Below are 13,006 nucleotides of genomic sequence, written 5' to 3'. Positions count from 1 at the left end.
TTGGGGTCCAGCCATGGAGAAGATTTTAGTCACTAGGATAAGATAAAGAATAAACACATTATAAAAAAATCACATTAGAATTTTCTTTTTAACCTGTTCCTTAAAACACTAGTGCTTAGGAAATCTAATGGAGGCAAAAGCAGTCAAGGGTAGTTTAGGGTTAGGGTTAGGGTTAGGGTTAGGGTTAGTGTTAGGGTTAGGGTTACGGTTAGGGTACGCCTTAGGGTACGGGTGAGGGTACGGGTGAGGGTACTGCGTAGGGTATTGGTTAGGGTTAGGATACGGCTTAGGATACGGGTTAGGGTACGGGTTAGGGTACGGCGTAGGGTATGGGTTAGGGTTAGGGTTAGGGTTAGGGTTAGGGTACGGCTTAGGGTACGGGTTAGGGTACGGGTGAGGGTACGGCGTAGGGTATAGGTTAGGGTTAGGGTTAGGGTTAGGGTACGGCTTAGGATACGGGTTAGGGTACGGGTGAGGGTACGGCGTAGCGTATGGGTTAGGGTTAGGGTTAGGGTTAGGGTACGGCCTAGGGTACGGGTTAGGGTACGGGTGAGGGTACTGCGTAGGGTATGGGTTAGGGTTAGGGTTAGAGTTAGGGTTAGTTTTAGGGTTAGGGATTGGTTTAGGGTACGGGTTAGGATTAGCGTACGTGTTAGGGTTAGGGTTTGGGTTAGGGTTAGGGTACGCGTTAGGGTTAGGGTATGGGTTAGGGTTAGGGTACACGTTAGGATTAGGGTATTTATTAAACCTATCCCACTCTCTAGATACCACTTAGCACGTAAAGGAATATTATTTGGGGTCCAGCCATGGAGAAGATTTTAGTCACTAGGATAAGATAAAGAATAAACACATTATAAAAAAATCACATTAGGATTTTCTTTTTAACCTGTTCCTTAAAACACTAGTGCTTAGGAAATCTAATGGAGGCAAAAGCAGTCAAGGGTAGTTTAGGGTTAGGGTTAGGGTTAGGGTTAGTGTTAGGGTTAGGGTACGGCTTAGGGTATGGGATAGGGTACGGGTGAGGGTACGGCGTAGGGTAGGGGTTAGGGTTAGGGTTAGGGTTAGGGTTAGGGTACGGCTTAGGGTACGGGTGAGGGTACTGCGTAGGGTATTGGTTAGGGTTAGGGTACGGCTTAGGATACGGGTTAGGGTACGGGTTAGGGTACGGCGTAGGGTATGGGTTAGGGTTAGGGTTAGGGTACGGCTTAGGGTACGGGTTAGGGTACGGGTGAGGGTATGGCGTAGGGTATAGGTTAGGGTTAGGGTTAGGGTTAGGGTACGGCTTAGGATACGGGTTAGGGTACGGGTGAGGGTACGGCGTAGCGTATGGGTTAGGGTTAGGGTTAGGGGTAGGGTACGGCTTAGGGTACGGGTTAGGGTACGGGTGAGGGTACGGCGTAGGGTATAGGTTAGGGTTAGGGTTAGGGTTAGGGTACGGCTTAGGATACGGGTTAGGGTACGGGTGAGGGTACGGCGTAGCGTATGGGTTAGGGTTAGGGTTAGGGTTAGGGTACGGCTTAGGGTACGGGTTAGGGTACGGGTGAGGGTACGGCATAGGGTATGGGTTAGGGTTAGGGTTAGGGTTAGGGTTAGTTTTAGGGTTAGGGATTGGTTTAGGGTACGGGTTAGGATTAGCGTACGTGTTAGGGTTAGGGTTTGGGTTAGGGTTAGGGTACGCGTTAGGGTTAGGGTATGGGTTAGGGTTAGGGTACACGTTAGGATTAGGGTATTTATTAAACCTATCCCACTCTCTAGATACCACTTAGCACGTAAAGGAATATTATTTGGGGTCCAGCCATGGAGAAGATTTTAGTCACTAGGATAAGATAAAGAATAAACACATTATAAAAAAATCACATTAGGATTTTCTTTTTAACCTGTTCCTTAAAACACTAGTGCTTAGGAAATCTAATGGAGGCAAAAGCAGTCAAGGGTAGTTTAGGGTTAGGGTTAGGGTTAGGGTTAGTGTTACGGTTAGGGTACGGCTTAGGGTATGGGATAGGGGACGGGTGAGGGTACGGCGTAGGGTAGGGGTTAGGGTTAGGGTTAGGGTTAGGATTACGGTTAGGGTACGGCTTAGGGCACGGGTGAGGGTACGGGTGAGGGTACTGCGTAGGGTATTGGTTAGGGTTAGGATACGGCTTAGGATACGGGTTAGGGTACGGGTTAGGGTACGGCGTAGGGTATGGGTTAGGGTTAGGGTTAGGGTTAGGGTTAGGGTACGGGTTAGGGTACGGGTGAGGGTACGGGTGAGGTTACGGCGTAGGGTATAGGTTAGGGTTAGGGTTAGGGTTAGGGTACGGCTTAGGATACGGGTTAGGGTACGGGTGAGGGTACGGCGTAGCGTATGGGTTAGGGTTAGGGTTAGGGTACGGCCTAGGGTACGGGTTAGGGTACGGGTGAGGGTCCTGCGTAGGGTATGGGTTAGGGTTAGGGTTAGCGTTAGTTTTAGGGTTAGGGATTGGTTTAGGGTACGGGTTAGGATTAGCGTACATGTTAGGCTTAGGGTTTGGGTTAGGGTTAGGGTACGCGTTAGGGTTAGGGTATGGGTTAGGGTTAGGGTACACGTTAGGATTAGGGTATTTATTAAACCTATCCCACTCTCTAGATACCACTTAGCACGTAAAGGAATATTATTTGGGGTCCAGCCATGGAGAAGATTTTAGTCACTAGGATAAGATAAAGAATAAACACATTATAAAAAAATCACATTAGGATTTTCTTTTTAACCTGTTCCTTAAAACACTAGTGCTTAGGAAATCTAATGGAGGCAAAAGCAGTCAAGGGTAGTTTAGGGTTAGGGTTAGGGTTAGGGTTAGTGTTAGGGTTAGGGTACGGCTTAGGGTATGGGATAGGGGACGGGTGAGGGTATGGCGTAGGGTAGGGGTTAGGGTTAGGGTTAGGGTTAGGGTTAGGGTACGGCTTAGGGTACGGGTGAGGGTACGGGTGAGGGTACTGCGTAGGGTATTGGTTAGGGTTAGGGTACGGCTTAGGATACGGGTTAGGGTACGGGTTAGGGTACGGCGTAGGGTATAGGTTAGGGTTAGGGTTAGGGTACGGCTTAGGATACGGGTTAGGGTACGGGTGAGGGTACGGCGTAGCGTATGGGTTAGGGTTAGGGTTAGGGTTACGGTACGGCTTAGGGTACGGGTTAGGGTACGGGTGAGGGTACGGCGTAGGGTATAGGTTAGGGTTAGGGTTAGGGTTAGGGTACGGCTTAGGATACGGGTTAGGGTACGGGTGAGGGTACGGCGTAGCGTATGGGTTAGGGTTAGGGTTAGGGTTAGGGTACGGCTTAGGGTACGGGTTAGGGTACGGGTGAGGGTACGGTGTAGGGTATGGTTAGGGTTAGGGTTAGGGTTAGTTTTAGGGTTAGAGATTGGTTTAGGGTACGGGTTAGGATTAGCGTACGTGTTAGGGTTAGGGTTTGGGTTAGGGTTAGGGTACGCGTTAGGGTTAGGATATGGGTTAGGGTTAGGGTACACGTTAGGATTAGGGTATTTATTAAACCTATCCCACTCTCTAGATACCACTTAGCACGTAAAGGAATATTATTTGGGGTCCAGCCATGGAGAAGATTTTAGTCACTAGGATAAGATAAAGAATAAACACATTATAAAAAAATCACATTAGAATTTTCTTTTTAACCTGTTCCTTAAAACACTAGTGCTTAGGAAATCTAATGGAGGCAAAAGCAGTCAAGGGTAGTTTAGGGTTAGGGTTAGGGTTAGGGTTAGGGTTAGTGTTAGGGTTAGGGTTACGGTTAGGGTACGCCTTAGGGTACGGGTGAGGGTACGGGTGAGGGTACTGCGTAGGGTATTGGTTAGGGTTAGGATACGGCTTAGGATACGGGTTAGGGTACGGGTTAGGGTACGGCGTAGGGTATGGGTTAGGGTTAGGGTTAGGGTTAGGGTTAGGGTACGGCTTAGGGTACGGGTTAGGGTACGGGTGAGGGTACGGCGTAGGGTATAGGTTAGGGTTAGGGTTAGGGTTAGGGTACGGCTTAGGATACGGGTTAGGGTACGGGTGAGGGTACGGCATAGCGTATGGGTTAGGGTTAGGGTTAGGGTTAGGGTACGGCCTAGGGTACGGGTTAGGGTACGGGTGAGGGTACTGCGTAGGGTATGGGTTAGGGTTAGGGTTAGAGTTAGGGTTAGTTTTAGGGTTAGGGATTGGTTTAGGGTACGGGTTAGGATTAGCGTACGTGTTAGGGTTAGGGTTTGGGTTAGGGTTAGGGTACGCGTTAGGGTTAGGGTATGGGTTAGGGTTAGGGTACACGTTAGGATTAGGGTATTTATTAAACCTATCCCACTCTCTAGATACCACTTAGCACGTAAAGGAATATTATTTGGGGTCCAGCCATGGAGAAGATTTTAGTCACTAGGATAAGATAAAGAATAAACACATTATAAAAAAATCACATTAGGATTTTCTTTTTAACCTGTTCCTTAAAACACTAGTGCTTAGGAAATCTAATGGAGGCAAAAGCAGTCAAGGGTAGTTTAGGGTTAGGGTTAGGGTTAGGGTTAGTGTTAGGGTTAGGGTACGGCTTAGGGTATGGGATAGGGGACGGGTGAGGGTATGGCGTAGGGTAGGGGTTAGGGTTAGGGTTAGGGTTAGGGTTAGGGTACGGCTTAGGGTACGGGTGAGGGTACGGGTGAGGGTACTGCGTAGGGTATTGGTTAGGGTTAGGGTACGGCTTAGGATACGGGTTAGGGTACGGGTTAGGGTACGGCGTAGGGTATAGGTTAGGGTTAGGGTTAGGGTACGGCTTAGGATACGGGTTAGGGTACGGGTGAGGGTACGGCGTAGCGTATGGGTTAGGGTTAGGGTTAGGGTTACGGTACGGCTTAGGGTACGGGTTAGGGTACGGGTGAGGGTACGGCGTAGGGTATAGGTTAGGGTTAGGGTTAGGGTTAGGGTACGGCTTAGGATATGGGTTAGGGTACGGGTGAGGGTACGGCGTAGCGTATGGGTTAGGGTTAGGGTTAGGGTTAGGGTACGGCTTAGGGTACGGGTTAGGGTACGGGTGAGGGTACGGTGTAGGGTATGGTTAGGGTTAGGGTTAGGGTTAGTTTTAGGGTTAGAGATTGGTTTAGGGTACGGGTTAGGATTAGCGTACGTGTTAGGGTTAGGGTTTGGGTTAGGGTTAGGGTACGCGTTAGGGTTAGGATATGGGTTAGGGTTAGGGTACACGTTAGGATTAGGGTATTTATTAAACCTATCCCACTCTCTAGATACCACTTAGCACGTAAAGGAATATTATTTGGGGTCCAGCCATGGAGAAGATTTTAGTCACTAGGATAAGATAAAGAATAAACACATTATAAAAAAATCACATTAGAATTTTCTTTTTAACCTGTTCCTTAAAACACTAGTGCTTAGGAAATCTAATGGAGGCAAAAGCAGTCAAGGGTAGTTTAGGGTTAGGGTTAGGGTTAGGGTTAGGGTTAGTGTTAGGGTTAGGGTTACGGTTAGGGTACGCCTTAGGGTACGGGTGAGGGTACGGGTGAGGGTACTGCGTAGGGTATTGGTTAGGGTTAGGATACGGCTTAGGATACGGGTTAGGGTACGGGTTAGGGTACGGCGTAGGGTATGGGTTAGGGTTAGGGTTAGGGTTAGGGTTAGGGTACGGCTTAGGGTACGGGTTAGGGTACGGGTGAGGGTACGGCGTAGGGTATAGGTTAGGGTTAGGGTTAGGGTTAGGGTACGGCTTAGGATACGGGTTAGGGTACGGGTGAGGGTACGGCGTAGCGTATGGGTTAGGGTTAGGGTTAGGGTTAGGGTACGGCCTAGGGTACGGGTTAGGGTACGGGTGAGGGTACTGCGTAGGGTATGGGTTAGGGTTAGGGTTAGAGTTAGGGTTAGTTTTAGGGTTAGGGATTGGTTTAGGGTACGGGTTAGGATTAGCGTACGTGTTAGGGTTAGGGTTTGGGTTAGGGTTAGGGTACGCGTTAGGGTTAGGGTATGGGTTAGGGTTAGGGTACACGTTAGGATTAGGGTATTTATTAAACCTATCCCACTCTCTAGATACCACTTAGCACGTAAAGGAATATTATTTGGGGTCCAGCCATGGAGAAGATTTTAGTCACTAGGATAAGATAAAGAATAAACACATTATAAAAAAATCACATTAGGATTTTCTTTTTAACCTGTTCCTTAAAACACTAGTGCTTAGGAAATCTAATGGAGGCAAAAGCAGTCAAGGGTAGTTTAGGGTTAGGGTTAGGGTTAGGGTTAGTGTTAGGGTTAGGGTACGGCTTAGGGTATGGGATAGGGTACGGGTGAGGGTACGGCGTAGGGTAGGGGTTAGGGTTAGGGTTAGGGTTAGGGTTAGGGTACGGCTTAGGGTACGGGTGAGGGTACTGCGTAGGGTATTGGTTAGGGTTAGGGTACGGCTTAGGATACGGGTTAGGGTACGGGTTAGGGTACGGCGTAGGGTATGGGTTAGGGTTAGGGTTAGGGTACGGCTTAGGGTACGGGTTAGGGTACGGGTGAGGGTATGGCGTAGGGTATAGGTTAGGGTTAGGGTTAGGGTTAGGGTACGGCTTAGGATACGGGTTAGGGTACGGGTGAGGGTACGGCGTAGCGTATGGGTTAGGGTTAGGGTTAGGGGTAGGGTACGGCTTAGGGTACGGGTTAGGGTACGGGTGAGGGTACGGCGTAGGGTATAGGTTAGGGTTAGGGTTAGGGTTAGGGTACGGCTTAGGATACGGGTTAGGGTACGGGTGAGGGTACGGCGTAGCGTATGGGTTAGGGTTAGGGTTAGGGTTAGGGTACGGCTTAGGGTACGGGTTAGGGTACGGGTGAGGGTACGGCGTAGGGTATGGGTTAGGGTTAGGGTTAGGGTTAGGGTTAGTTTTAGGGTTAGGGATTGGTTTAGGGTACGGGTTAGGATTAGCGTACGTGTTAGGGTTAGGGTTTGGGTTAGGGTTAGGGTACGCGTTAGGGTTAGGGTATGGGTTAGGGTTAGGGTACACGTTAGGATTAGGGTATTTATTAAACCTATCCCACTCTCTAGATACCACTTAGCACGTAAAGGAATATTATTTGGGGTCCAGCCATGGAGAAGATTTTAGTCACTAGGATAAGATAAAGAATAAACACATTATAAAAAAATCACATTAGGATTTTCTTTTTAACCTGTTCCTTAAAACACTAGTGCTTAGGAAATCTAATGGAGGCAAAAGCAGTCAAGGGTAGTTTAGGGTTAGGGTTAGGGTTAGGGTTAGTGTTACGGTTAGGGTACGGCTTAGGGTATGGGATAGGGGACGGGTGAGGGTACGGCGTAGGGTAGGGGTTAGGGTTAGGGTTAGGGTTAGGATTACGGTTAGGGTACGGCTTAGGGCACGGGTGAGGGTACGGGTGAGGGTACTGCGTAGGGTATTGGTTAGGGTTAGGATACGGCTTAGGATACGGGTTAGGGTACGGGTTAGGGTACGGCGTAGGGTATGGGTTAGGGTTAGGGTTAGGGTTAGGGTTAGGGTACGGGTTAGGGTACGGGTGAGGGTACGGGTGAGGTTACGGCGTAGGGTATAGGTTAGGGTTAGGGTTAGGGTTAGGGTACGGCTTAGGATACGGGTTAGGGTACGGGTGAGGGTACGGCGTAGCGTATGGGTTAGGGTTAGGGTTAGGGTACGGCCTAGGGTACGGGTTAGGGTACGGGTGAGGGTCCTGCGTAGGGTATGGGTTAGGGTTAGGGTTAGCGTTAGTTTTAGGGTTAGGGATTGGTTTAGGGTACGGGTTAGGATTAGCGTACATGTTAGGCTTAGGGTTTGGGTTAGGGTTAGGGTACGCGTTAGGGTTAGGGTATGGGTTAGGGTTAGGGTACACGTTAGGATTAGGGTATTTATTAAACCTATCCCACTCTCTAGATACCACTTAGCACGTAAAGGAATATTATTTGGGGTCCAGCCATGGAGAAGATTTTAGTCACTAGGATAAGATAAAGAATAAACACATTATAAAAAAATCACATTAGGATTTTCTTTTTAACCTGTTCCTTAAAACACTAGTGCTTAGGAAATCTAATGGAGGCAAAAGCAGTCAAGGGTAGTTTAGGGTTAGGGTTAGGGTTAGGGTTAGTGTTAGGGTTAGGGTACGGCTTAGGGTATGGGATAGGGGACGGGTGAGGGTATGGCGTAGGGTAGGGGTTAGGGTTAGGGTTAGGGTTAGGGTTAGGGTACGGCTTAGGGTACGGGTGAGGGTACGGGTGAGGGTACTGCGTAGGGTATTGGTTAGGGTTAGGGTACGGCTTAGGATACGGGTTAGGGTACGGGTTAGGGTACGGCGTAGGGTATAGGTTAGGGTTAGGGTTAGGGTACGGCTTAGGATACGGGTTAGGGTACGGGTGAGGGTACGGCGTAGCGTATGGGTTAGGGTTAGGGTTAGGGTTACGGTACGGCTTAGGGTACGGGTTAGGGTACGGGTGAGGGTACGGCGTAGGGTATAGGTTAGGGTTAGGGTTAGGGTTAGGGTACGGCTTAGGATACGGGTTAGGGTACGGGTGAGGGTACGGCGTAGCGTATGGGTTAGGGTTAGGGTTAGGGTTAGGGTACGGCTTAGGGTACGGGTTAGGGTACGGGTGAGGGTACGGTGTAGGGTATGGTTAGGGTTAGGGTTAGGGTTAGTTTTAGGGTTAGAGATTGGTTTAGGGTACGGGTTAGGATTAGCGTACGTGTTAGGGTTAGGGTTTGGGTTAGGGTTAGGGTACGCGTTAGGGTTAGGATATGGGTTAGGGTTAGGGTACACGTTAGGATTAGGGTATTTATTAAACCTATCCCACTCTCTAGATACCACTTAGCACGTAAAGGAATATTATTTGGGGTCCAGCCATGGAGAAGATTTTAGTCACTAGGATAAGATAAAGAATAAACACATTATAAAAAAATCACATTAGAATTTTCTTTTTAACCTGTTCCTTAAAACACTAGTGCTTAGGAAATCTAATGGAGGCAAAAGCAGTCAAGGGTAGTTTAGGGTTAGGGTTAGGGTTAGGGTTAGGGTTAGTGTTAGGGTTAGGGTTACGGTTAGGGTACGCCTTAGGGTACGGGTGAGGGTACGGGTGAGGGTACTGCGTAGGGTATTGGTTAGGGTTAGGATACGGCTTAGGATACGGGTTAGGGTACGGGTTAGGGTACGGCGTAGGGTATGGGTTAGGGTTAGGGTTAGGGTTAGGGTTAGGGTACGGCTTAGGGTACGGGTTAGGGTACGGGTGAGGGTACGGCGTAGGGTATAGGTTAGGGTTAGGGTTAGGGTTAGGGTACGGCTTAGGATACGGGTTAGGGTACGGGTGAGGGTACGGCGTAGCGTATGGGTTAGGGTTAGGGTTAGGGTTAGGGTACGGCCTAGGGTACGGGTTAGGGTACGGGTGAGGGTACTGCGTAGGGTATGGGTTAGGGTTAGGGTTAGAGTTAGGGTTAGTTTTAGGGTTAGGGATTGGTTTAGGGTACGGGTTAGGATTAGCGTACGTGTTAGGGTTAGGGTTTGGGTTAGGGTTAGGGTACGCGTTAGGGTTAGGGTATGGGTTAGGGTTAGGGTACACGTTAGGATTAGGGTATTTATTAAACCTATCCCACTCTCTAGATACCACTTAGCACGTAAAGGAATATTATTTGGGGTCCAGCCATGGAGAAGATTTTAGTCACTAGGATAAGATAAAGAATAAACACATTATAAAAAAATCACATTAGGATTTTCTTTTTAACCTGTTCCTTAAAACACTAGTGCTTAGGAAATCTAATGGAGGCAAAAGCAGTCAAGGGTAGTTTAGGGTTAGGGTTAGGGTTAGGGTTAGTGTTAGGGTTAGGGTACGGCTTAGGGTATGGGATAGGGTACGGGTGAGGGTACGGCGTAGGGTAGGGGTTAGGGTTAGGGTTAGGGTTAGGGTTAGGGTACGGCTTAGGGTACGGGTGAGGGTACTGCGTAGGGTATTGGTTAGGGTTAGGGTACGGCTTAGGATACGGGTTAGGGTACGGGTTAGGGTACGGCGTAGGGTATGGGTTAGGGTTAGGGTTAGGGTACGGCTTAGGGTACGGGTTAGGGTACGGGTGAGGGTATGGCGTAGGGTATAGGTTAGGGTTAGGGTTAGGGTTAGGGTACGGCTTAGGATACGGGTTAGGGTACGGGTGAGGGTACGGCGTAGCGTATGGGTTAGGGTTAGGGTTAGGGGTAGGGTACGGCTTAGGGTACGGGTTAGGGTACGGGTGAGGGTACGGCGTAGGGTATAGGTTAGGGTTAGGGTTAGGGTTAGGGTACGGCTTAGGATACGGGTTAGGGTACGGGTGAGGGTACGGCGTAGCGTATGGGTTAGGGTTAGGGTTAGGGTTAGGGTACGGCTTAGGGTACGGGTTAGGGTACGGGTGAGGGTACGGCGTAGGGTATGGGTTAGGGTTAGGGTTAGGGTTAGGGTTAGTTTTAGGGTTAGGGATTGGTTTAGGGTACGGGTTAGGATTAGCGTACGTGTTAGGGTTAGGGTTTGGGTTAGGGTTAGGGTACGCGTTAGGGTTAGGGTATGGGTTAGGGTTAGGGTACACGTTAGGATTAGGGTATTTATTAAACCTATCCCACTCTCTAGATACCACTTAGCACGTAAAGGAATATTATTTGGGGTCCAGCCATGGAGAAGATTTTAGTCACTAGGATAAGATAAAGAATAAACACATTATAAAAAAATCACATTAGGATTTTCTTTTTAACCTGTTCCTTAAAACACTAGTGCTTAGGAAATCTAATGGAGGCAAAAGCAGTCAAGGGTAGTTTAGGGTTAGGGTTAGGGTTAGGGTTAGTGTTACGGTTAGGGTACGGCTTAGGGTATGGGATAGGGGACGGGTGAGGGTACGGCGTAGGGTAGGGGTTAGGGTTAGGGTTAGGGTTAGGATTACGGTTAGGGTACGGCTTAGGGCACGGGTGAGGGTACGGGTGAGGGTACTGCGTAGGGTATTGGTTAGGGTTAGGATACGGCTTAGGATACGGGTTAGGGTACGGGTTAGGGTACGGCGTAGGGTATGGGTTAGGGTTAGGGTTAGGGTTAGGGTTAGGGTACGGGTTAGGGTACGGGTGAGGGTACGGGTGAGGTTACGGCGTAGGGTATAGGTTAGGGTTAGGGTTAGGGTTAGGGTACGGCTTAGGATACGGGTTAGGGTACGGGTGAGGGTACGGCGTAGCGTATGGGTTAGGGTTAGGGTTAGGGTACGGCCTAGGGTACGGGTTAGGGTACGGGTGAGGGTCCTGCGTAGGGTATGGGTTAGGGTTAGGGTTAGCGTTAGTTTTAGGGTTAGGGATTGGTTTAGGGTACGGGTTAGGATTAGCGTACATGTTAGGCTTAGGGTTTGGGTTAGGGTTAGGGTACGCGTTAGGGTTAGGGTATGGGTTAGGGTTAGGGTACACGTTAGGATTAGGGTATTTATTAAACCTATCCCACTCTCTAGATACCACTTAGCACGTAAAGGAATATTATTTGGGGTCCAGCCATGGAGAAGATTTTAGTCACTAGGATAAGATAAAGAATAAACACATTATAAAAAAATCACATTAGGATTTTCTTTTTAACCTGTTCCTTAAAACACTAGTGCTTAGGAAATCTAATGGAGGCAAAAGCAGTCAAGGGTAGTTTAGGGTTAGGGTTAGGGTTAGGGTTAGTGTTAGGGTTAGGGTACGGCTTAGGGTATGGGATAGGGGACGGGTGAGGGTATGGCGTAGGGTAGGGGTTAGGGTTAGGGTTAGGGTTAGGGTTAGGGTACGGCTTAGGGTACGGGTGAGGGTACGGGTGAGGGTACTGCGTAGGGTATTGGTTAGGGTTAGGGTACGGCTTAGGATACGGGTTAGGGTACGGGTTAGGGTACGGCGTAGGGTATAGGTTAGGGTTAGGGTTAGGGTACGGCTTAGGATACGGGTTAGGGTACGGGTGAGGGTACGGCGTAGCGTATGGGTTAGGGTTAGGGTTAGGGTTACGGTACGGCTTAGGGTACGGGTTAGGGTACGGGTGAGGGTACGGCGTAGGGTATAGGTTAGGGTTAGGGTTAGGGTTAGGGTACGGCTTAGGATACGGGTTAGGGTACGGGTGAGGGTACGGCGTAGCGTATGGGTTAGGGTTAGGGTTAGGGTTAGGGTACGGCTTAGGGTACGGGTTAGGGTACGGGTGAGGGTACGGTGTAGGGTATGGTTAGGGTTAGGGTTAGGGTTAGTTTTAGGGTTAGAGATTGGTTTAGGGTACGGGTTAGGATTAGCGTACGTGTTAGGGTTAGGGTTTGGGTTAGGGTTAGGGTACGCGTTAGGGTTAGGATATGGGTTAGGGTTAGGGTACACGTTAGGATTAGGGTATTTATTAAACCTATCCCACTCTCTAGATACCACTTAGCACGTAAAGGAATATTATTTGGGGTCCAGCCATGGAGAAGATTTTAGTCACTAGGATAAGATAAAGAATAAACACATTATAAAAAAATCACATTAGAATTTTCTTTTTAACCTGTTCCTTAAAACACTAGTGCTTAGGAAATCTAATGGAGGCAAAAGCAGTCAAGGGTAGTTTAGGGTTAGGGTTAGGGTTAGGGTTAGGGTTAGTGTTAGGGTTAGGGTTACGGTTAGGGTACGCCTTAGGGTACGGGTGAGGGTACGGGTGAGGGTACTGCGTAGGGTATTGGTTAGGGTTAGGATACGGCTTAGGATACGGGTTAGGGTACGGGTTAGGGTACGGCGTAGGGTATGGGTTAGGGTTAGGGTTAGGGTTAGGGTTAGGGTACGGCTTAGGGTACGGGTTAGGGTACGGGTGAGGGTACGGCGTAGGGTATAGGTTAGGGTTAGGGTTAGGGTTAGGGTACGGCTTAGGATACGGGTTAGGGTACGGGTGAGGGTACGGCGTAGCGTATGGGTTAGGGTTAGGGTTAGGGTTAGGGTACGGCCTAGGGTACGGGTTAGGGTACGGGTGAGGGTACTGCGTAGGGTATGGGTTAGGGTTAGGGTTAGAGTTAGGGTTAGTTTTAGGGTTAGGGATTGGTTTAGGGTA

The sequence above is a fragment of the Eubalaena glacialis genome, chromosome 17 (assembly GCF_028564815.1).
Source record: "Eubalaena glacialis isolate mEubGla1 chromosome 17, mEubGla1.1.hap2.+ XY, whole genome shotgun sequence".
Lineage (NCBI taxonomy): Eukaryota > Metazoa > Chordata > Mammalia > Artiodactyla > Balaenidae > Eubalaena > Eubalaena glacialis.
The sequence above is the reverse complement of the archived record's forward strand: the minus strand, read 5'-3'. Positions refer to the sequence as shown.